Consider the following 25,384-nt stretch of genomic DNA (forward strand, 5'->3'; position numbering starts at 1 on the left):
GAGCTCTGAGTGTCCAAACTGAGAACATCTCCAAGTGTACCAGAAAACAAGCTGCTGCCCTCACAGGACTCAGAACCAAAGAGAATGCAAAACACACGTGTAAAAGCTGCTTAAACACTTACTAAGGAAAAGGATACAATTATAGTCACCACAAGAGCATTTAATAATACTGTAATAAGATAGATGCCCAAGAGAAAATGTGGCTGGGAACCCACATGGAGTTGATAGGGGAGCAGGATACCTTGTCAGTTGCTTGTAGGTTAAGAGATCAGGTTCCCCATTTTAGCCACAAGCCCCCTGGCCACCTTCTGTGAGCAAACATAGCTATTTACTTGAGGTCTAACAGTGGCCCTAATGTCACTTGCCCATTAGCTGGATTTGGAGACAGTTAGGTGCCTCAGTTAATTGTTGAACTGAACAATATAAAAAACATATAACACCACTGAGCACAATGTGTTCCCTTCCTTCCTGACCAGGTCTGCTACTTTGGGGTGGAGGCTAGGACGCTTTATGTTTAAGTCTGGCAAAAATCAGTTCCTCGGCCACGTACTAAAAATGAGTCTTCCATGCAGTACCTTTCAGGCTGAAGCCAACGGTCCATTAAATCTGCTTGGGAACTGATTTGTTAATTATTCTTTTCCTTTTGTGACATTTTTCAAGATAAACTTACTTGGGCCAGCCTCCTAGACAACCTTTTAAAATGCTAATTGTGCAATTGTGCGAATAATGTAAAAATGAGTCATGTGGTGCACTCAGCACTTGACTAATTAACAAGCAGTAAATGAACCCTTGCCTAGCAAACTCTGTACTGGGCTGTGTGAATGGCAGAGAGCTTCATGGAGCCATAGCTGGAAGAGTTTGGTTTTAAGTAAGTAGGATCCTATAGGAATTGGCCAGTGGAAATCAAGAATTATTGGTCATAGTCCTATCTTTTACCAAAATTCAATATTGTTGGTGGATTGGATTCAGGGAATGTTTATTGAGCCCCTGTAGGACTCTGGGATCGGGCGTGAGGAAGAGGGGTACAAAGATGAATTTAATACAAAGGATGCCCTTGAAACTTAATAATCTAGTGAAAGAGGCAAGAAATCAGAGACAGCAGTAGGATGCTTTTGACTGCAAGGACAGAATATCCACCTAATGGCGGCTTAAATGAGAACGATATTTAATTATCTTAAAAATTAATGTCTTAAGGTAAACGCTTCTGGGGCTGGTTCAGAGCTCAGCAATATCTTTCACACTGGGCTCCTCCCCTTGTTTTGCTTTGCCATCCCCCTCATGTTGGCTTTTTCTCCTTAGGCTTATTACTTCATGGTTGCAATATGATTGTCTTGCTCCAAGTATCATATTTTCAAATGGCAGAGTTCACAAGCAATAAGCAAGGTGGGGTGTTGGAAGATCATGTCCACTCACAGGCTATTCACCAAAGCAGGTCACATGGCCACACCTAGATACAGGGCAGGTGGAGGGGGGGGCACCTGGAAATCCAGTTTGGCTGGGCAGCCGCTTTCTATCATCAACTCAGTCCCTATGATCTCTGTGGAAAGGATTAAAAATTTTTGTTGGGCAATTAGACCTCTCTGCCACATAATATAGAAAGTACTCATAATACGGTGAGTACAGATTCATACAGAGTATGGAGACAGTTAATTCTGCCTTGAAAATTGATGGGAGGTTTTGTAGAGGACTCGACACTTTAGCTGAGTCACTAGGTGAATTGGGGAGAGAAATCCAAACAGGAAACCCGTTGTGCAAAGACATAGAGGCATGAAAGAGCTTGTCAGATTCTTGTGCTGTTTGTATTTTCTTGCCCTCTTTCCCCCATCTTTTGGTCAAACCGCCACGTCTAGCAAGTTGTTTAACTCCTCAGGGTCTCAGAGTCCTCATCTATAAAAATGTGCAGGCAGTTGGATTCTGTAATTGTAAAAGGGTCTCCAAGGTTGTCTCATTCACTCCTTCTCTACCTTCAAAGGTTTAAATAGACACTAACAGGCAGTCTCATAACATTTCTTATACGATAGCAGAGGAGTTCTTTAATCTTATCTCCTCTATAAAACTATATTTCAATCATATTTCAGGGAAGCAATGTGGTATTGTAGACAGAGCATGACATTGGAACCACAGATCTGAATCTGAAGCCAAACTTTGTCATATACTCACTGTGTGACCTTGAAAAAACACTTAAGATCTCTATGCCTCAGTTTCCTCATTTGTAAAATGGAGATTGTGGTATTTATCTTCCATGGTTCTTTGGGAGACTTACTGGTAATTGTTTCTAAACATGCAGCACAGTGCTGGATACTTATTAGGTTCTCAGTTCACAAATGAAGAAATAAAAATGGCAAACACACAAAGTTGTAAATGTTCAATCAGAAATAACTTTGGATGTGTGTGTGTGTGTGCGCGCGCACATGTGTGTGCATGTATGTGTATCAAATGGGCAAAGATTTTTAATATCTAAGAATTTATGCTAGGTGGATAATCAGTGATATAAACATAAGGTATAATTAGTATAAAGTTAGTCATCCTGATGTTGTTTGGAATAAAAAGTATTGGAATCAATGCAAATGGCCAACAATAGACAATTCAGTAAATGAATTAAACTCCATTCAGATATTTTAATATTACCAAGATATTAATAACCAAAATTTTAAAGGTATTGAATGATGTGAGGGAAATGGTCATGATGTAATATTTATGTAAAAAAAGAACCTATGAAACAGTATATGCAACATGGCCCCAGTTTTGTATAAATAAATAAATAAATATTATGCTTAGAAAAGTGGCTAGAAGGTAAAACACCAAAATGTGACAATGGTTATCTCTGGGTACTGGAAAAACAAGGGGTTTTATTTTCTGCTATGCTGCTCTGAATTCTCCAAATTGTCTTGCATTGTACGTGTAATGACATGGAAAAACAATTATAAAATTAAGAGAAAATATCAGGTTAGAAAAATCACCCCCAAAATGAGAATACATGGACTCCAACTACCCACACCTCCCAAAAGAAAAAGAAGATTGAAAGGAAACATGTCGAAATTTATCAGTGACTTTCTCTGGATGAAGAATGATGGATTATTGCCATTTTTTTATACTAGTTTGTATTTTCCAATTTTTTCATGATTGACATGTATTATCTTTATGAGCAGGAAAAGAAAATGACCACCAAATAAAGCCTGTAAAAAGATTTCTCGAGGACTGTGTTAGATATGGCCATCAGTGCATGACCAGCAGAACAAGTGAGACTGGGGCCCAGGCTTTTCCTGTCCCACAGCTGGGAAGTCATTTGACCAGTGTGGGGACCTGGTATCCACGTTTATCCTTCGGCCCCCTGAATATACCAAGTCTCACATTCTAAAAGGCAAAGGGACAAAGTCAGAGTTGCTGTTGATGGGGCAGATGAGTGAATTTTGCTGGTATAAAACTTATAATAGGGCCTGTGCTTCACGCTGCAGGGACGTAAGGGCAGGCAACCTGCCTTTTTTAAACTTGTGCCTTCTCATCCAATAGGTACCTCTGGCTAGATGCATGGAGCCATCTGGTGGCCAAGAGGTGTCAACGCAGCAATTCTTGCACTTCAGAAACAAACCCAATTGACTCGCCAAACCTGAGTGTTCAGACACTATTGCATACTACCAGATTAAATGTCAAGCCCTCATAATGGGTAGGAAAACATCAGTCTCCACTATTCCCGTAGTATCTCCTATGATGAAGGAATCCTTCGTATCTGCCAGATAGAGTAGGTAAGCTCTCTGCCTTCATGCCCATGTCAAAGTCACTTGACACTGCTTTGTTTTGACCCAATTAAATTGGGTGAGGTGCACCGACTAATGTGTGGGCTCTGATCACATTGCTTGTTCTACAAGTACACACTGTGTCAAATTGTCCTTGTGGGTTGTTTTTCAAGTGAGTCTTCATAGCATGTTAGAGCTGAAAGGAGCCTTAGAAACAAAGAGACTCAGCTCCAGTGAAGTCAAGCAATTTAAAGAAATGATTCATTACTGGCTGATCCAGGAATGGAACATATTCCAAGCTTAAGAATTTCGTCCACCAGGCTCCACCATTTCCCTCAGGTTGTCTTTATCTAGGTTGGCTGACTTGAAACCCAAACTAAGGCTTCAGACTCTCATTGCCCTGGGGTAGTCTTGTGTTTCTCTGTGTTTGCATCACACTGTGACTCTGTGGGTCTGAGTTGGGGTGATCAGCCAGAGTGAGTGAGTGTGTGTGTGTGTGTGTGTATGTAACACTGTGCAGTCATAAGTCTGTGTATGTAACTGTCACTGTCTTTCTGTGTATCTCCATCATTTCCTTTGGGCATATTCTATATACTCAACCATATCATAAATTCCTTGAAGGTGACTTTCTGTGTCTTTGTATTGTAATATAATACTCTCTAGAGGTGTTGGAACCATTGACACAATTCATGTTACTTTCTTTGTAAGCCATAAATGAAAATAATGTTTGAGTCATTTGGGTTCTAAGACTCAGGACTTTGTTTATAGGATATTGTGCTATATTTAATTTTTGCATCGGCACTGGCTTTTAGAGAGGCCTGAAGATTAATGGAAACTTACCCCCTGGGTGTTCTAGAATATTCCATTGAGAGGTAATTAAGGGGAGGAAAAGGAACAAGTTGCACTCCCCAATTGGCAAGCTAGTTATTTGGTTATATATTTATTTTTTGCTGGAGAAAAAGTGCTTTGAATTCTAGTCCACTCTAACATTGTCTCAACAATTGCCAAGGTAGTTTAGTGATGATAACTTAGAACTTTGCTGAGCAATTGGAAGTCTATGGATAAGCCTTGAAATGCTCTCTACAGTCAATTTCACTGTTCTATCAAATTTATTCATTTTAACAATGAATTTTTTCATTTTTTTTTTAAAAAGAGAGACATATACTTAAGAAATGATCATTTAAAGTGGGCTTTGGGAAGTGCTGTAATAGTGCCCAGGGCTAGGAAAAAAGCAGGGATCAACATGGCGAGGGGTGTTAGAGACAGACCTTCAGCGTTTGATGTTTAGCATTGCCAAGATGGGAGGGAAGAAGTGGATGGGAAAGTGAATGGAGTATATGGGCCCTATATGTTTATTGTGTATATGTAATGAGTATGTGGAGTTTCATTGTAAAGTTCTATGTGAAGTTTCATTGTAAAGTTCTATCTACTTTGGGGTAAGTTGGAAATTCTCCATTAGACCATAAACGACCCCCCCCAAATAATAATGAAAAAAACCTAGCCAAGATCATTCAACAAATAAATGGCAGAGAAAACCAACATACTTAATACAAGACTATACTTATTAAAAGACCATAGCACAAAGGTTATAATGAGCATAGACTTTGGAGTAGGATGTAGGTTCGAATCATGTATATCTTACTCCATTTGTAACCCTGGGCAAGGCACTGATCTTCAGTTTCCTCAGCTATAAAATGAGGCTACAACACCCACCTTCCAGAGTTGTTGGGACCATGAGAAATTAATGTATGTCAAGCACTTAAAACTCTACCTGGCCTTGGTGGGAACTCCCTCAAAGTGGTCCTCCTTTTTAAATTAATATTCTAAGTGGATTAAGAATCCCAATGGATTCCAGTGGGCTCGCTTGGAGGGAGCAAGTTTGGGAGTGGCCATTCCTTTGGTTTTCTGGAAAGCAGGAGCTCTCAGGTCACATGATGTCTTGCCTGTCCTACTGTCTTTTTTCAGCTTCAGAAAAAAAGCAGAACGAGAGCAGAAACTGAAACATTGATTATTGTGCACGTGCTTCACTGAAGGAGTGCTGTCAGGAGAAGGGGAGTGAGGGAAGCAGAATAGGGCGTTTGTGGTCTTAGCTAGAGATTGGCTTCAGCCTCTTCTCACAGGATCAGGAATCGCACACAGAGTTGATCCCACCTGAAGCAAGTGCTGGCTTTTTGTATCAAGGTATCAGTCAGTCGAGAGCTATGGACTGCCCCTGGGGATGGGGGCATAACCTTCTGGACTAAGTAACTCCCATTGACCAAGGGCAATTCTCTAGAGAAGGGATCAGCTGTGAGCGGCTGTTAGCAGCCAACACTCAGCACTGGGGAATTCCAGCCCAGTTAAGGGATCTGGGTGGGGCATCAACAACATCCACTGTACCTGCCAAGCTCCTGACTGTGTTCCTGATGGCGTGGAGTGTATGCAGAACTTGTGCAGGCATCTTGGCCACAGCCCTTCTCATCTGAATGCAGACTGACTTGTTGGGTGGAGATAGTCCACCTGGGAGTTCATGCTTTGATCCTAGAGGAGAGGGGTTACCAGGCAAGGAACCTTTCCATGAGCCTGCCAGTCTAGAGACTTTCCCCATTCACTCTTTGCTGGCCATCTGCTGCTGAGGTCCCCCTCTGACTCAGTCAAAATTTAACATGCTTGCTGACATCTAGCATAGGGTTTTCACTTTAATAGCATTTATCATGCACAGTTCCCTTTGATGCAGGACAGCCAACAAGTTATATCTTCTGTCTTCTATCCCCAAGATTTTTCCTTACTTAGTTCAGATGTTCCCCATATTCCTGCTAAACACCTGTCCAATACTCCCCTCTCCAATCCTGTTAATACTTAACGTGGGGTCAAGGTTTCTTTGGGGGAAGAACAATGAAAAAGCGATCAGGTTGGCTTTGAGCATTAAGGGAGTGAAAGCTGGTTATGTGTCTAATTTGAGACATTCCTAAGAATGTGCATTTCCTTTACGGTCAAGATTGAAAGAAACCAACGGATGTAGGCTTTTTTTCCCTTGCCTTCAGACCTTAAAGATTAGTCATAGGATCGTGTTGAAATTATTCAATCCAGAAATAAGTGATTAACATTTAACTTTCTTAATGGGCAATTACTCAACAGCTATGCCGGTGGGTAAATATTTACTCATCATCTATTCCAAGGAGTGACTGTTAACTTGAGTCAAACATTACTTGTGTTGGTTCTTTAATAACGGAAATGTGAATTTTATGTAGCTCTAAAAGCTACAATTTCCCACCAAGTAAGAACGCACTGAAAGATGTTCAGAGCCCTGAGCTGGGCTTAAATTACAGATAATTTACTCGCATACTCCCCCACTCAAAAAAAACACACACACACTGAAGATTTGTTGTACTCCCCAGTATTCATGGAAATCTGGCAGCCTCAAATCTCACACAGTCAAATATAATAAATCAACTCAGTTTCTCAGTCTGTAGGCCTGTGTCATCCTCTGTTTACCACAAAGCTGCCTGTTTCTTGTCATGGATGCAAGTCAGGGCACAGGCAAAGCCAAGATGCTGAATGGCTTGTTCTTTGTAATGTAATTGTGATTGTTCTGCGTTAGAATGGGAAGGATGGCTTTAGAGAACTTCGGAGAACTTGTCCAGCTTGGAGGGACTTGGCAGCTTCCAGTCTCTTTGCTTGTATGTCTACACTGCAGCCAATAGGACTAATTCAAATATCCCAAACATGCCCACATAGACACAAAGAGCATATGGCCTAAAGACACAGTTAAGGGAATAATGGGCACCATTTCTGAGACTTCTAATTCACTTCCAACAAGTACATTTTAATCAACAGGCAGGAAACCATTTTAAAAGTTGAAACATGAACCAAGGTTAAAGGTTGAGGGTCAGGACATGGGACTTTGATGCTAATACACCAGGTGTGGCCTGCCACACAGAGAGGTCAAAGATGGCTGCACAGGAAACCACTGAGAGAGAGGACTGGAGTGCCCAGCCTTGCGGAAAGAAGTTTGAGAGTCTGGGACTTGGTGTATTAGGGTACGCTCACTGCTGTACCAGCCACTCCATGTTTCAGGGCTTCACACAAATCAAGGTTTATTTCTTGCTCATGTCACATTCCAAGCGGGCTGTGTTTAGACAGGCATTCAGAGACCCAAAGTTCTTCCATTTTATGGCTTCACTATCCCCTGGGACTGTCTAGTCCTCAGCCTCCTGAGCTACTGCATCCAGCTGGCAGATGAAGCAAAAAAAGAAGTAGGAGAAAGAGAAAGAGAGGAAAAAGCAGCACGGAGGACAGCATGGGAAGTTTTATGGGCCCACCCATATTCTGGCCACAACTGTCACATGAACCCACAAACATGCAGGGGAGGCTGGAAATCTGTGTGCCCAAGATGTAAAGGGAAATGGTTTGTGTAAAACTAGCCAGTCTGCCACACATGGCTTCAAGAACTTGAGACCATTCATCTAAACCAAAGGGGGGCGGGGAAGGGGAGGACAGTCTTCTTTAGCAAGCATTTGAGAGAGCGCAAGAAAGAGAGCAGGAGAGAAACTAGTTAAAAGTGGGATACTGCAGGAGAGTTGCCAAGTTAGAGTAGATTCACTTGTACTCATAATGGGAGAGAAAAATTGTTCTCATTTGGGTTTATTTTTTTCAGGCACAGGCCTTAGAGGGTGAGTTCAACTCACTAAAGCAAAGGATTAGATGAGAGGGAAATGTGCTTTGATTGAGGACCCAGCTGTGTCAGAAAGTAACCGGGAGAGGAAGAGCGGATCAAGCCCCACTGCGGGCACCTGATTGTGGCGGACTCTGGAGGTGAGCTGTAAAAGGAGTGAGCCTCCTTAGGCTTCTCATTCACGGGGGACGTTCAGGGAAGAACAAGCGCCACTGAGAGAGGGCGCCGACATGTGCACAGGCTGACTTCTGAAAAGGTAGGCCGATCCTGCTCAATTTCCTCTCTCTTTCTTTTCTTTTCCTGTCTGTGAACGCAGCCCTGCCCCAGTCAGCTCCTCTTGGAGGATACCTGTGATGGAAGGGAAAATTCTGGCAGGGAGCTGGAGGAAAGGCAAGGGCTCGGGGCCTGCCCTACCCGGCAGGTAGCGTCAGGGGCCTGCAGCCTGGCGCAGGGCCCAGCGTGGTTCCTGACTGGATCGTGCTCTCCCTCCCCAGCAATTCCCATAGGCCCTCTGGGGCGGACTCTTTTGTGGCAGTTTCTGGCAGTCCCAAATGTGGCTTGTTGTCAAGCCTCTGGACTGGTGCCCGGGAGCCTGTTGGAAGTCCAGACTCCCAGTCAAGAAGAACAGAATTAATTGGTCAAGCGCCAAGAGAATATTTTCCCTCATAATCAAGAACTCTGCCTAGCAAATAAGTTCAACTCCTTTTTTATTTTCTTAACTCTTCTTCATTCAGCCTCCTTTAGAGTAGTGATCATTAAAAGATGTTTTTAAAGTGCACCCCCTCCCAGAAAACTGTTGTATTTATTTACAAGCACTTATATGGTACTTTCTTTGGGCCTTACACTGTTCTAAGTATTGGACAGATAATAACTCATTCGACCCTCACAACAACCCCATGACATAGGTACCATTATTATTCCTACTTTACAATGAGGACACAGAGGTAAGAAAGGCTTAATGGCATACTCAGGGTCATGCCACTTATAGGTGATACACCTGAAATTTGAAACAAGGCCACCTAGTTTCAGAGTCTGTGTTCATAGCTCTACTAGGCTGACTCTTTATGTGTTGTTTCCCCAAAGAATACATGGGTTACATTTGTAAAATGGTATGACATACATACAGAAAAATGTACAAATCCTAAGTATACAGCTCAATGAGTTTTCAATAAACATACCCAAGTAACCCAAAGCCCCCCACAAACAGAACATCACCAGTCCCAGAGGAGCCCCTTCACCTCTACCTTGACCCCAAGGATAACCCTTATCCTGACTTATCAGCATGGATGAGTTTTAACTGTTTTTGAATTGCATACAAATAGAATCATACAGTATACTTTTTTTTGCATGTCTGATTTCTTTCCCACTGCATCACCTTTGTTGTTGGATATAGTCCAAATTTATTTGTATTCATTGCTGTACAGTATTTCAGGTTTTGAACACAGTGCAATTGATTTATCCATTTTATTACTGATGGACATTTTGCTAGTATCCAGTTTGGGATGTTATGAATAGTGCTGCTATGTACATGAATGATGGTGAACTCACGGACATATTTCTGTTAGATTTATACTAAATACCTAGAAGTGCAAGATCACCGAGAATACAAATATCCAGCTTTAGTAGATACTGCCAAACAGTTTTCCAAAGTGGACCAATTTATAACCCTACCAGCAGTTTGTGAGTGTTCCAGTTGCTCGACACTCTTGCCAACACTTGGCATTTTCTTTTTATTTTTAGCCATTCTGTAGGGTGGCATGTATTACACTTTAAAAACAAAAAGTCCTATTTTTAGAAGAGCTCTATACTTACAGAAAAATTGCAAAGATAGTACAGAGAGCTCCTATATACACCACACCCACATTCCCCTGTCATTAACACCTTATATTAGCATGGTACATTTGTTACAATTAATGAACCAGTACTGCTACCTTATCATTCATGTAATGATTGTTAAGCAGCAAACACAGTTGAGAAATAAATAACAGTGTTAATGTCTTCTCCCTTTGTCAAATTGAGGACTGTTAAGTAACAGTTTCACAGTTAGATTATTCAAATAGACCAGGGGTGGGTTGAAGACTCTAATGCTGCGGTTCTCAACCTGTGGGTTGCAACCCCTTTGGGGGTCGAACGACCCTTTCACAGGGGTCGCCTAAGACCATAGAAAACAAAAAGATACTTACATTACGATTCATAACAGTAGCAAAATTACAGTTATAGAGTAGCAACAAAAATAATTTTATGGTTGGGTGTCACCACAACATGAGGAACTGTATTAAGGAGTCGCAGCATTAGGAAGGTTGAGAACTGCTGCTCTATGCAATTCTTTGCTTGTTAAGGTCAAACCTACCAGATGATGCAGAAAGTTGTTACCTAGTGTAAACCTTTATGATCATCATTCTTGACCTGGGATTCTCCAAATGTGGCCCAAAGAAACACATGGGGCTCCTGTTAAAAGGCCAGTTCTTGGGCCCCATCCCACTCTAAGAATCAAAACCTCTGGGGATGGAGGTCAAGAATGTGCCTTTTGAACAAGAAACTTCAGGTGGTTCTATTGCATCCTGATAACCTGTGTCCTAGACATAGGAAAGCAAGCCCAGTAAATAGCACCTATCATATATTAGATCCAAGGGACATGTTATTTTCCAGGCTGGGCATCTAGTACTGAGACACTCATTTAATTCACATTGCAATTCTGATTAAATAATGGCTCATGGACCAAAAGGCAGCCTGTTAATACCAGAGTCCTAAGGAGAATGACTCTTGAGTTAGGTTTCCCAAGACCTTGACTAAAAAAGATTGCACTGGAAAACATAAATGATGCAGCTGGTCCCCAGTGGGTAAGGAAACTGAGACACACAGAGAGAGAGTTAGGGGGCTCTTGGCCCCCTTGGAATCTCAAGAGGAACTTTAATGTCAAAGAGGGTGTGGAGCACAGCAGGAAGAGATCAGTGTGTAAAATATTCCAATGGCAAATTCCAGGAAAGCAGCAGTCAGAGCTAAATGGGACAAGAGACAATACACATTAATTTAAGACGATGTTGTCGTCGATTTAGTGGCATGTTTATTGAAATAGCCCTTCGTGTTCTAAAAAAAAGCACTGGGGTACAGACCTCTGAATCCCTGCAGGAAACTACAAATTCCTGTGAGGGAATAGCAGCCCCAATCCTGACTTTAATAACAAAAGGCAATTATTTTTAGTATTTTCCAGTAGATCTCAGCTGTCTGGTATTGTCAGACTCTATTCATGGAGAGGTGGAATTTAGAGAGAGTGAATTGAGTGACTGGGGATGGGAGGAAAAAAGGAGGAAAGGAGGTAGGGCATAAAGGAGGGAAAGACAGAGAAAAAGAATGAGAAAGAGTGGGAACTTAGGAGCTTTTTTACTCTAGTATATTATCTGGCATGATGGACCGCAAGGCAAAGTGCCAGTATAGAACAATAAATGCCAGGATCAAACCTCCAAGACCAAATATAAAGGGAATCTAAAACAAGCAATTTGTCAGACTGGGTGGGGGTAAGGGAAGTATGGAGAAACTAGAGAGAAAGTAGGTCAATGATAAATTCTGGTGGAAGCCCCTGGGACACCATTGTAAGTGCTAGTGGTGTAACTAATTAAGAAGTGGTAACACCATGGGTGGTGGACGCATTGGAGGGGATGGTGAATGCAGGTCATGGAAGGGTATGGAATTAATTTTTAAGCTTCTTGGAAAACTCAAACTTGTAGACTCAGCAGATCTGGTGGGTGAATAACTTGGTGGGGAAGAGAAATGGGCACCCTGTCTCCTGACAATTAGGTTTTGAAAAATCACGAAGAGGGATGGTTATCAAATAGAGACAACTCTGCAGATCATTTTTCTTTGCCAGGGGGAGGGCGGGGAGGACACAATCTTGACAATTACAGGCCAGAAAATGAACATTCGTTTCCTATCAAAGTAAAGAGTAAATGGAAGGAAAATACTAAAAGATCCCAGACATGGCAGAATTGTTTACAATGGGCAGCTTACACGTCTTAAATGAAGATAAATGGATCTGATGATGCAAAAGAGCAGTTGTCCTAAAAATTACATAATTATTGGATGAAGAAGGAGAACATTATGTCTAGAGCTTTAAAAGATGTCTTAGAAAATCTTGCTTAATTAAAAACTCACTGAGACTGGCCTGTATACTAGCAGCCTCATGTAGATTTTTAAGTGGCTTAAGGAGCACAGTCTCCAAATTATAACTTACAGAAACAATTTAGCCTGGGAGGAACACAACTTCTTGTTTTTTAAGGGTTTGCTGTTAACTGGTACTTCAACTGACCTCACCCTCATATTCTGGGAAAATAGCAACAAGCTGAAAGCTCTTTTTAGCACCGTGAGAGAGATCAGCCTCTTTTACATAAAAAAGAGATTTAAAGTCAGAGGCATTAAGTCACTGTCTAAAGTCAAAAGATTAAAAAACCCAAATCAAATTTCTAACTGCTGTTATTTAACCTTAAGAGTCGCTTTCCATTGGTTCTTTTGTAAATTGGACTTTAAAGTACAAATGTGAGGTGTCCCTGAATGCCAGGAAAGAAGTAGGACCAGAACCAAAGCCCTCCTGGGGAGCTAAGAGCTATTAGCCAGGATAGCAAACAGGATTCCTTCTTCTAAATAATGCAAGCTAGGATTCCTAAATAAATGACGCCTCTCTCTCTCTCTCTCTCTCTCTCTCTCTCTCTCTCTCTCTCTCTCTCTCTCTCTCTCTCAAACATACACACACACACACACCTAGAAAATTAAACCTGTGTGATCCTCTAGGTGTTCTTGGTGCATTAAGGGCTAATCTAAGAAATCATTTAAGAGTCTTCCAAGGAAAGCATCCTGAATACTTAGAATTGCTAAGACAGAGAAGAGATGGAAAGTCACAGCTTCCTTCTACCGAGCCTCTGGTCTTTGGTAGTAGCCAAAGATGCCTCCTGTCATTCATCAGAAACTAGGTCAGGTAAGCTTCTGAGGAAGAAAAGGGAAGTAGGCTCTGGAGGGTGCCAGTGAGACGCCACTAGAAAAAGGTAGCGTGCTTGCTGCAGATTGGAGAGGAGATATCCTGGTGGGGTATCTGTGGCCTTGCATGGAAAGCAATGTGGAGTGGCTGGGCCTAGCATGAATGCTGAAAGTTCCCTGCCCCTGGCTAAGCAAGTCAGCCTTTACCTTTCTCTCTCTCAGAGCAGTGCTTAAGCAAAGAAAAACTCAACGAAGAAAATTCTTCACACTTCTTTAAGTGGGGTTTCTTCTGGGGGGAGAGCTTAGAACATAGGGCTACTTGGCAACAACCCAGCTACTGTTAACACGATAAACTTATTAAACTTTTAATTTCCTTTCTTATATACATTTGCACACACACTCGCATTTCTTTTCTGAGGAATTTAGCAACAATGATTTCAGGCTTGGGGTGTTTAAATCAAGATAAACTACTTTCCTTCTTTCCAAAGAGCAGGATTCAAGAAATATGTCGGCCAAATGCCAGAACACTCTTAGACAAAACATGCTGGCTTCATTTGGGGACACTGAATTGATACTTGTAACCATTTCAAACTTCTCTCCAAGATATTTCAGAGCTCAGAAAATAGAACAAAAGGAATCTGCATTCTTTTTTTCTCTTTCCAGAATCCACAGCTTCTCACGAATGCCTGCCAAACCTACTATATAGTTAGACATTTAGTCAGTCATTCACATCCCATTATTAATGGCTCAAACAAAGGACATAATAAAATATAGTTATAAGTGCTAAAAGATGTTTCTGTGACTTCACACCATGGCTCAACACCACCCTAATGTTACTGCTTCCACAGCCAAGTCATGCAGCCTCTTTAGTCCTAACTTTGATTGGCACCCAAAGCTAGAGTGGCAGTAAGAGAGGAGCACATATTTTAATACGCTACTAGAACTTTCTTTGCCTAAACCCCTGGGACCCATGACCCAAGAGGAAAATAAATTGACTTGGTTTCGATGACATCTCACAGAAGACTGTAGACTCCTGAGGACCATTAATTTGCCTCCTCACTGACCTATTATCTCTGTCCCACAGCATCCTAATCTGGGACCTTAAGAATGTCACTTAGACAATATTTGTGTCCTGATAATGAAATATTGTTAATAATTTTAATAATAGAGTTAAATGATATTGGTCAAGTTAATAATAGTGTACAATCATAAGATATTTTATGTATGTATAAATATATGTTAATAAATACATCTCCAGATATGGGATATTTATATCAAGTGGGAGACAAGTGAAGGGTACATTGTTTTAGTAAAGTCTTTCCCAAACTACGTGGGTTCCTTGGGATATTTGTAAGACACACACACACACACACACACACACATACACACACACACATACATACATACATACACATGCACACGCATTTCTGTGATCAAGAAGGTTTGAGAAAACTGGATGAGGTAAAACACCAACAACAGGTTTATTTATTGCAGAATCTATCAGAACCTTTAATATCCTGAAGTTCATTGTGACTAAAAGAGCAAGCATGAAGTATTTCCCAAACTCATTTAACCATAGAACTCTATTAACACATTTATGTCTTGGGTTCCATGAGACACATTTTAGGAGATGCTGTTTTAGAAAGCATCTTTCTGCAAGAGTAAGCCTTTACAAAGCAGGCAGGCCATGCTTCTAGTAAGAAAGAATTTCAGTGACTTCTCGGTGGGTGGAAGTGGGGGTTGGAGTTAGGGAGAGGAGTTGATCAGGTATCCAATTAAGCAAGGTCTTGAACTCCTTGAGACTAGAAACTCCATGAAGACTCCTTGAGGTCACCCTCACCACATATCACATACATGTTTGATACTTGATTGTTGGGTGAATGAATAAATGGATGCTTTCTCCAAGCTTCAGTTAAGCCAAGTGCCAGCTGATCCTGATTATCCTTTGACCCGTGGTCATATGAGAATATAAATACATCCTGAGGATTTGGGATTCCTTACGTTAGATAAATGACCAAATCAGGTGCAGAAATACCGGAACTGGTTCACCTTGGGTGTCCCAGAACTGTAGCCTGACCCCAATAAAATACTCAAGAGCAGCGCAGGTTGGGGCTGGAGGTGCCGGATGCCTCCCAGTTTGACTCGAGAAAGATGAAAGCATGTCTGTATGTTGTAACGTGGGCTTTGAGGGCAGCACAGGGAATGTTCTCCCTGCTCCTATGCTGATATAACAGGACCTTGGTTCTCAGACGCAGGTCCTGACACATGAATGTGTCAGTTGTAAGCCTTAAGTATTTTGTTATTAATGACAGACACTTGGGAATGATTCACTTTTAAATATAAATTAGAGTGGATTTAAGGCTAAACTAATGTCTCATTTTGATATGTTTTCTTGAGAGAGAAAGAAAACAGCTTGCTTACTGGGAACTGTACATGCATGCACCATCAGTTATATGTCTCTTATTGGAACAAAATCAGGAGGGTGCTGTACCAGAGGTTAGGGAAGTGCCTCCTCCAAGCAAATACTAAGCCAGGAAACTAAGTAAGGCTCTGTCTTTAGTTAAGTCCAGTCACTGCAGGTCAGTGAGTAGCTTGGTGAACTTCAATTTCTTTCTTTGGGGTTCATAATGTTTTCCCCTGGGGTGTGAATCATGATGCTTTCTCACCAGGGGTCAGCCATCTTGGCATCTGTAGTATGGAAGTCCTAAAAGCCTCTTGCCCATGGCCTTTCTCTCACAGGATTAGCCCTAATCCCAATCCTAATTATTCATTGCCAAGGGAACCCCATCTCTCTTAGGATTTCTTATAGTCACCCTTTGCCCTCAGGCCTGGATTGGAATCCAGCTTCTCTGCATTCCATCTCATCCCCACGTCCAGTTAGCAGCGATTGGCAAGCCTCCTTCTGTGGAAGAGTTTGTCACTATGGATAAAGGGCTAACATAACCCTTTCCCCTTCTCTGTGGAAATCTGTCCTTGTGTTAACTTTCTAGCTCTGTTGCCCTGGAAACCTGGTGGAGGTGGAATGTCAGCTGTGTTACCAGGCAATATTGCTTATGGTAAAAATGACCCAATTGTTAAACTGCTTCTGGTGCAGCAGGATTGTAAATGAATCTAAATACCTGGTGGGAAGCCATAGATTTTGGCTGCCTTCAGCGTGGCACTCTTGGTACTGGCATGTCCCTTATGGGGCCCCTGAAAACTATAGTTGCTTAAAAGAGATATTAGCTCCAGGGGCTTCTGAGCCAAGATGGACTCTGTGCTCTCGGAAGCACCTCTTCTCTCTCGGTACCTGAGCTGCACTTGGGGGCTGGAGACAAGCCCCTGACAGCATATGGGCTTCTGTAAGGACCTTCCCAGGGGGAGGATGCCTGAAGCTGCCCTGCTGGCCAGTGGTGCTTCCTAGCCAGTTTGCTTCTGAGTAGACTCACACCAATGGTGGCCTCTGGTAGTCTTGGGAGTCCAAATGTTTTTTTGAACTGACAGAGGCCCCCGGTAGACATTAGACTCACAAGGGGGTTGGCACACTCTCCGCACTTGATGGGGCTGACATGACATGTTGTCTAGCTGTCAAGGCTCAGAGCCCATGCTGGTGTGGCCCTTCAAATCTCAGTTCATGGAGCGTCGTTTCTCTGGCGTTGGAAGGGATTCAGAACCCATTTCCATGAAAAACAACCCTGGTGATTTATCTTCCTTGAACAAAAGTGACCAGTTGGAAGGGCCGAAAAGGATTTCCACTCTCGGTTTTTCTAAAAGTTTTATGTTTTCTATTTATGGAGAGGTTCATCCTGCTTTTAAATCTCTCAAATACCTCACACTCCCAGAAGCCTCCTAACATACATGCTTCGGATGGCTGGAGCAGAGTTTCAGTGTTTCATTTTATTCAGCATGGTCAGCTCTGCTGCTATTTGTGGGCTCACTGGCAACAGTTCATACTGAGCCTCCTCGTTTAGCAGGATGGGCTCCGCAGGAGGAGTTCAATAGCTAACATTAATTGAGCACTTATTATGAACCCAAGCCTGCTCCAAATGCTTTGCGTGTATTAACATGTAAACAACCCTATGAGGTAGGAACTATTCTTTATTAGCCTCATTTTAAAGATGAGGCAACTGAGGCACAAAGCAGGTTTAATGACTTTCCCCAGGGCCACACGGCTCCTAAGTGGCAGAGCCAGTGTTCACACCCAGGGAGTCGAGTTTTCAACCCCTATGGCAAGCTGCCCCTCTGAGTCTCATAATGAAGGCAGAGTTCTGTCCAGCCTCAGGGAGCTCAGGGTTCAGGCTGTCTGAGAGTGTCCCTGGTGGTCCCTGGTGTACTTGCTGGGTCCGGACGGCAGCTTCCCAATGACTAAGCAGGAATTGGAAGATGTTTTAGTTTCCTGCCTCATGGGGGAAAGTGGAGACACCCCATCCATCACATTGGGATCACTCATCCAACAAGCACTAAGCACCTGCTCTTAAGCACTGTGGAGGGTACAACAGTGAACCAAAGGGCGCCAACTGCCCCTGAGGAGATTCCATTCTGGTATATGTCCTCATCAGATTCCTCCATCCACAAAGACGACAAAGAAGAGAATCAGGGATCAGGCAATAAGTAGAAAAGCAAGGAGACAGGAGAAAGGAGAAATGTTCCAGAACTTTCTGTTACTCCCCCTGATAAGGAGTTTTTGGTTTTCCAGCATGACTCTGCCACACCTCCACCCCTGCTGCCAGTCAAATCAACAGTAACACTGCCCAATAGAACTTTCTGCAATGATGGAAATGTTCTTTATCTATGCTGTTCAATAGGGTAGTCTCTAGCTGAATGTGGCTATTGAGTACTTGAAATGTGGCTAGTGTGACTAAGGAACTGAATTTTAAATTGTATTTCATTTTAATTAATTAAAGTTTAACTATGAATAACTCCATGTGACTAGTGACATGTGTAGTGGGCTGCACAGCCCTAGAACTTTCCTACCCTGAACATGGCATCAAGCCCTCTCTTCCCAACTTGATCCAGGTTATCCTAAGTTCCTAAATTTCACTACAAAAAGCTTGCATAGTTGACCAGAGCTGCAGATTTCAAATGTACACTGTTTGATTAAAATGTAAATTCATGAACATGGACCGCAAAACCCCAAATTCAGTCTTTCTCTTCAGAGTTGAATTTCTTCCCACTGTTACTTACTTTGAACACATTTCCAGGTAGCTAAGTAAAACAGGAGCTGCTTAAAAATCTTTTTTAAAAAAGGCAAGTAGAAGGTAAGAGAAAGGGCAGGAGGAAAGTGAAAGAAAGGCCGATATTGTAGCATCCTACCAATCTTTGTTTCTACATCTCAGCAGCCTTGAAAGAGAACATTAAGATATCTTTTACTCCCTGGCCTGGCTTCCCAGAGAGACGGAGACATAAATGAAAGCCTGCTTTGTGTGGTTATACTGTTACTGCAGAAACAATGAAAGGACTTTTTTTTTTGATAAAAGTTTGTGTGTGTGTGTTGAAGCCCTTGTCACTACAGAACAATCTCACAATTAGCTACTGTTCACCTTCTTGGCTCCAGTCTTTCTAAAAATAATTATGATAGTAACTTTTTTTTTTAACGTGCTATCTACACTCAGGGCAGTTTCTTGGATCCTGAAGGATTTAACTAACAGTACCCAAAGCCTCAGGCCCTAGCTGACCTAATCAGCTTGAAACCTGAGCAGTTTGTAAAGACTGAATCAGATATGGCACACCCTTCATTGAAACCCTGACCATTGGGCTATGGCCAAGGTTCAGTTCGGATGCACCAGCCCAGCCAGGAATCCATTGGATTGGTCAGTGCCTGTGCCATATAGTTGTTAAGTATTTTGAATCTCAACCTTGAATATCGTGGCTGTGCCAAGGCTCCAGGAAATGAAATTATTTCAGTGAGAAGGCACTGAGCCACCCCATCATTGATTTATTTAACATCAAATTGAGTTAGACAGTGAGGGAGACAGATATGCAAACAAATAATTACCTTATGGAAAAACTTGAGCCAGCACTAAAATGGAAGTGTTTATAAAAAGCTGTGGGAGGCCAGAGAAGGAAGTCATTACTTTGACATGGGGGTATAAAGGAAGTTTGAAGAAAGTGATATTTGATCTGGGTCTTGAAAGATGAGTAGAAGTTCACCAGGACACAGGGCATTCTAGGCAGATAGCATAATAAGTGGAAAGCCACAAGGTGAGCAATGTCAGAGGAAGGAATTACAAGTGCCATGTGTTTGGAGCATAGAGTTTAGGTGGTGGTGGTAGGGATGGGGAATCCAACAGGACATGAAGTGGGGAATCTATGTTGGTGTCATATTCTCAAGTGCTTTGAATGACATGCCAGAAGATAGACTTAATTTTGTAAGCAATAAGGAGCCAATGAAGTTTATTTTAGCATGTGAGTGATGGTGGGGTTTGATTTGGAGGAAAATGACATCTATAACCATGTGACAGAGTGACCAGAGGAGAGAAATGGACCAGTGTCAGGGAAACCAGTGAAGAGGCTACAGTTAACATGGAGTTAAGGGAACCAATGACCTCTGGCATTAGCTGAGGCAAAGGAAAAGAATGGATAGAGTTGAGAGCCATTATGAGGTGGGATCAACAGCAGTTAGTTATTGGATTTGGAAGACAGGGAGGAGATGAGGATGATTCTGGGGATTCCAGCTCAGTGGACCTGGTGGAAATGGACATTCTTAACTAAGATGCAGCGGCCTTGGATGAAAAGGGGGCACTCAGCTCTGGACAGGAGACTTTTGAGACGCTCGTTCCAGAAGGTAGTTGGAAATCCATCAGCATGTTATTCCAGCCCTACAGTTGGGCATGAAGGCTTCTCTCTTTCGGTTCTTTCTGAGTTGTTAATGATCTGTTATATTCAAATGGCTTTCCTTATTCAGTATACAATCAAATAATCCAAGCCCCATGGTGACTGCGGAGTTTCTACCTAAGAAGGACTTAAAACCTGGATGGAAAGGGGGCTTTTCTGGAAGCTGTGTTGCATAGGAAGCACATTGCTTTTAATAAAATTACATATTATGGATCTATAAAAATAGGGCAAGTAGAAAGAACAAATATAAAATAAAATAAATATCAAAACATAGGAATATTATCAAAACATAATTCTTTATTTCCTGTATGAGTGATGTGATCAGCTGCCCAGAACTGATCACAGAATGAAAGAAAACAAGCAGAATTAATGAAAACATGGAGCTACACACTTTGTTCTCATTCAAAGGAAACTTCACTGGGTTTACAGAAGCAGAATTATTATCTGTTCATTTTGGGTGGAATTTTGGTAGCAGTCTGATGGAGATTTGGCGGGACTAACTCCCCTCCAAGCCATCCTTTGGTGCCACCATGATCAAGACTTCATTCCAATATGTCAGGCTGAACAATTTCTCCTCTGACGTTCAGATTTATCAACTTGTAGCTGCATTGCTTCTTGAATATCCTGTTTCAACTACAGAGATTTAGCTACTGGAGCTTTGCTTGTTTCTACTGGGTTGGATTCTACATCTATTGAACTTTTTCTCTCATGAATCATTCACAGGATATAGCCAAAGAAATGTAACTTTGTCCCCTTTATTAAGTCTTTTATTCCCCCTTGTCTGGACAGAGATAACACTTGCCTCTGGCCAGGCTGTGAGAAGTCATTGTATGCAGTGAATTTAGATACCTTCGTGGGTCTGTGATCTGCAAACTTCACTCCGTGTAATCACATAGATCTGTAACCACTACTCATGTATGAACTTCGGTGAAGTCTGCTAAAGATTACAGCAGATATGCCCGTTTAGAAACTTTTACTGGCTACTGTTTTGTTTCAGGATGGCTGGCGGAACCACAAATTGAGCTTAAGATGTATCTTGAAACCCTTTAGCCATGCCCCACATTTGATCAGAATCAGTCAACTCCTTTGAAAGTTATCATGAAACAAATAGGGGAGATAAAAGCAAAATGCTGAGTGGCTGAGGTGAAACAGACCCCTTGTTTTGGTTGGTTATTTGATCTCAAACCATATCCTGTCATTAGACACATTGTCAGATTTAAGAACTAATTCCAGACTTCCATTTATATGAGGGAAGCCAGTGAACACAATAGAGGGGAGGGGGGAAACCCACACAATTCATTGGATTCCTTCCCACCCTCCGTCTTCCTTTTCCTCCTAGAGGCACCTTTCCTGCATTCAGGCCCAAGGCTGTGCCTGCTGTGAGGCACATAGGGACCTAGGTCAGTGGACACACTGATCTTAGGAAGCCAAAGGCTTTTAGCCCCGCCATTACTGAAACAACATTTGATTTCTTGTTTCTGTTTTGGGCTTGTTTGTAAGTCGATGGGAAGAACTATCAGAAAGAAACATTTTTAGAAGTTTTTCTTTTGACCGAATAGAAACTTGCTTGGCTTTTTCATAATAAAGTTGGCTTAGCAATGTTAGTTCCATTTAAATTCCCATTCATTGGGAATTTAGGGAAGACAGTAGGGCAAAGTTCTCAAACTTCTCGCATTTTCAGCAAACAAATAAGAGCCAGATTGTCCATACCCAAGTACTTAGAAGGAAGAGATGAGAGTCCTTATCAGGTGGTTGAGTTCAGAACTATTGTTTTACCAGCAGAGAGCACTTCTCTTTGTTTCTATCTGAATGTGTTGAGTGTGTCTGCTTCGGAGTGAAAGGCAAGGGTCTTCAAATCCAGGCTATCTAGCCATCAAGCTGGGGACTTGTCAGATGTGTGTGTTCTCAGGGAGTATAGACACAGCAGGTTAGAGAACTGCCAGGCAAGCAAATGTAAGCAAACCTCGGTTGCTATTCAGATCCTGTGCATTCGAAGTAAACTATATAGAATCTAACTTTCAGGAAAGCATAAATGCATGGTTGGTCAATGGAATTCAATACGAGTTTCGTCTTAGGATTGTTTCCACCCAGCATTTTATTAGGAAAAATTTCAAACAGACAGCACAGTTTTTCCAAGGGACCTAATTGGATCACCTAACTGGAACAAATAGCAAGAATTCAAATCAGATGGCTTCAGACACCAAATTTGTGTATTTCCCCATGACTTTTAGGTACTTTTTTATTATCGTGAAAATGTGGCTGTTCATCTTCTTGAAATACACAAACATTGCCTTCTGGCACTTGAGTGCCACATGTTTGAAATATGCCATCTCCTGCCCCCTCCCCAGGTTCTGCCAGTTATCCCTCCATGACCCCACTTCCCAGACCCCAAACTTCAGAGCCACCTTTGGTATTCCCTGTCCTTTTCTTCCTTCCTTTCTTCCTTCCTTCCTTCCTTCCTTCCTTCCTTCCTTCCTTCCTTCCTTCCTTCCTTTTTCTTTCTTTCTTTCTTTCTTTCTTTCTTTCTTTCTGTTTACTTTGTTGGGGAACAATGTGTTTTTTTGGGAAACAATGTGTTTTTTCCAGGACCCATCAACTCCAGGTGAAGTTGTTGTCCTTCTATCTTAGTTGTGGAGGGCGCAGCTCAGCTCCAAGTCTAGTCGCCATTTTCAATATAGTTGGGGGGGCGGAGGGGCGGGGCACAGCCCACCATCCCATGCGGGAGTCGAACCGGCAACCTTGTTGTTCAGAGCACGCACTCTAACCAACTGAGCCATTCCCCATCCCTTGGTTCTCCATGTCCATGTCCAGCCACGCCCTGGTGGCTCTCCCTTGGAAACATCTCTCCCTGCTTTTTCTGCTTCTTTTGGTCACCATTGCCTTACTGTCCCCAAATTTGTTGAGTGTTTTTTTCTGTGCCAGACCCCATGCAAAGCTCTTCCTACACATTATCACATTTAATCCTCACAGGAATCCAATGAGGAAGGTAATTATTGACCCCATTGTACAGATGGGAAAGTAGATCCATATTATTTTATGCCCAGATTGTTGTGCTATGCTCCAGTGCACCCTGGAGATGCCTCATTGTTTCCCGTGCTTTCTATGCATTCCTCTTCTCTCTACCCATCCGAATTCGGCTCATTTCTCCAGGCCAGCCCTGGCTTCCACAGCTGGAAGTGATCTCTCTTTAAATTAGAGCTCTAACTGCCTGTACCACTCCCTTGGTTACCCTCAAACACAGCCTTGCAAGTTGTTTCCCCCCCCCCATGTGCATGTCTTATCTCCCAAACTAGATTGCATTCCCTCAGCTCTCTGTGTATAATAGGTGTGCTGTATATAGATGTATAGATGGATTCTTTTTCAAAAGTAACCACTGTTGTCATCACTCTTGCACACTTCTCATGGTAATGACACAGTAATGACATTGCATTAAAAAGGACGGGTGCTGAAGGGGAGGTGAGGGCGGGGTCCACAATCTGTCTTTACTGTGGTGTTCCAATGCTTCCAAGTTCCAGGTTCAGGATCTGAATGACCATTTTTACTAAAAGTAATAACTCCCCCATATTTGGTTTATCTGAGGGTCTGGCTTCATTTCCTTTAGACCTTCTACCTGTTCTGACTGTCACAATGTTTTGAACATGAGCTCTTTCCTTCTGACTTTGCCTGTGATGAAAGCAGAATTTTTGGCTCCCTGTTTAGAGCCTGAGAAGCTGAGTTCTGAAGGCACATCTAATGGCAGCGATAGGGGAGACAAGATCCCTGGCATCTGACTTTAACCTAGTTCCATGTTTTCAGCACACCCCCCCCCCTTCTGTTTTCATAATTTCCCTCAAGAAAATGACTCTTCCGCTACACAGTACAGCTTCATTCAGTTCCTCTCAAGATATACTTTTAAAGAAATATTTTCAGTTGACTGTGGCACTGGGATAAAGGCTGAAGAGTGCCGTTAAGCTCTAGGGACTTGTACTTTGGATAATGGTTGACTAGATCACTCTGACCAATGGGTCTATTGAAGACAACTAAAAATAATGGATAAAATATAAGGAAGCTTCAGATCCATTGGCTCTCATGAAATGGAATTAATTAATGGGTTCATGGTTAATCTGCTAGTAAACCTTCTATTTTGCTCACTACACACTTTCTTCTGGGAGCGGGAACAGGAACATAGTGTTTGGTTTGTTCTTGTGAGATTAAAAGAGACGCCTGGTATCACTTAGTATCGATTGGGGTGGGGAGGTGGCGTTAAAATGCTGAGCATTCTCCAGAAGAAGGTCTGCATTGTTGAGAAATGATACAGGGAGAGAGAGGATGAGTGATAGCTATAAGCAGTGGCCCTCCCTTTTCAGAGGCATGGAGCTGTTGACAGAACAAATAATCACATCTAAAAGACTTTGAAGCTCCCCACATGGTCAGCAGACAAGGGGCCACAAGGCTTAGCCGGTAAATGCTGGAATTCGTTCAGAGAGCAGAGGGAAGGACTTGCCTTTGCTTGAAGCCAAAACCAATCTGAAACCACAGAACCTCAGCCTGAGGGCTAGGCAAAAAGCTTACTTTTGAAACCTGAGCTCCTGTTGCTGTGGGGGTGGACGGTTGGGGAGATTGGTGTCTGTTCCACTTGTACAAGCAAACCCTCTGATAATTTTGACCCCACAAAAATTACATAATCCTTTCATCACAGTGGGTTACATTTTGAAGGGCACAGCTTTGACTTTTAACTGATTATAGGTGTATTGTTAGGACTCTAGCGCCCACGCTTAATGTGTATTTGTTTCATTTCCAATGTTTCATGTATTAAGTGTCAACAGTCTACACTCTTGCTACCTCGTGTTTGAAAATTAACTCAGGAAATCCCAAAATGAAGACTTTCCTCCCTTGGCAATAGCCCATCTTCATTGTGTGATAAAGGTTTTTGGTACCAGCCAAGTACAGCACTAGGCATGCAGTGGTTCTGTGGGTCTGTGGGTCTGTTATCAGTGTCTTGTGTTAATCCAGGCTTTCTTCCAAAGAGTTTGCAGTGCTATTTTTTTAACACACCACATCATGTCGAATCTGTTCTTCCTCCCATGTTCCCTAATCTTGCTTAGTGACAACACCATTAGCTCCATCTTCTCTTTCCTTACTGCCCTGATAGCCTGGTATTCCTCCACGATGCCTTTTGCATATGCCCTCTCTCTGCCGTTTTTCTTCCCCTGTCCCAGGGCAGGCGCTTGCCACTTCT

At 42.3% G+C, this 25,384-nt stretch overlaps 1 protein-coding gene across 3 annotated transcripts in view; it reads left to right on the forward strand.

Moving 5' to 3' along the window:
- The window catches only part of NHS (NHS actin remodeling regulator), a 353,602-nt gene that overhangs the window by 208,980 nt on the left and 119,238 nt on the right, over window positions 1–25,384 (forward strand). The window contains exon 1 of one of the 3 annotated variants that reach the window (XM_019666721.1): window positions 8,607–8,644. The exons of the other annotated variants lie outside the window; for them this stretch is intronic. The gene's annotated coding sequence lies outside the window, so the exon portion shown is untranslated. Of the gene's footprint in view, window positions 1–8,606; window positions 8,645–25,384 lie in introns of those variants that run through there. 3 annotated transcript variants of the gene reach the window in all.

This window comes from Hipposideros armiger, unplaced genomic scaffold (genome assembly GCF_001890085.2).
Source record: "Hipposideros armiger isolate ML-2016 unplaced genomic scaffold, ASM189008v1 scaffold_13, whole genome shotgun sequence".
Classification (NCBI taxonomy): Eukaryota; Metazoa; Chordata; class Mammalia; order Chiroptera; family Hipposideridae; genus Hipposideros; species Hipposideros armiger.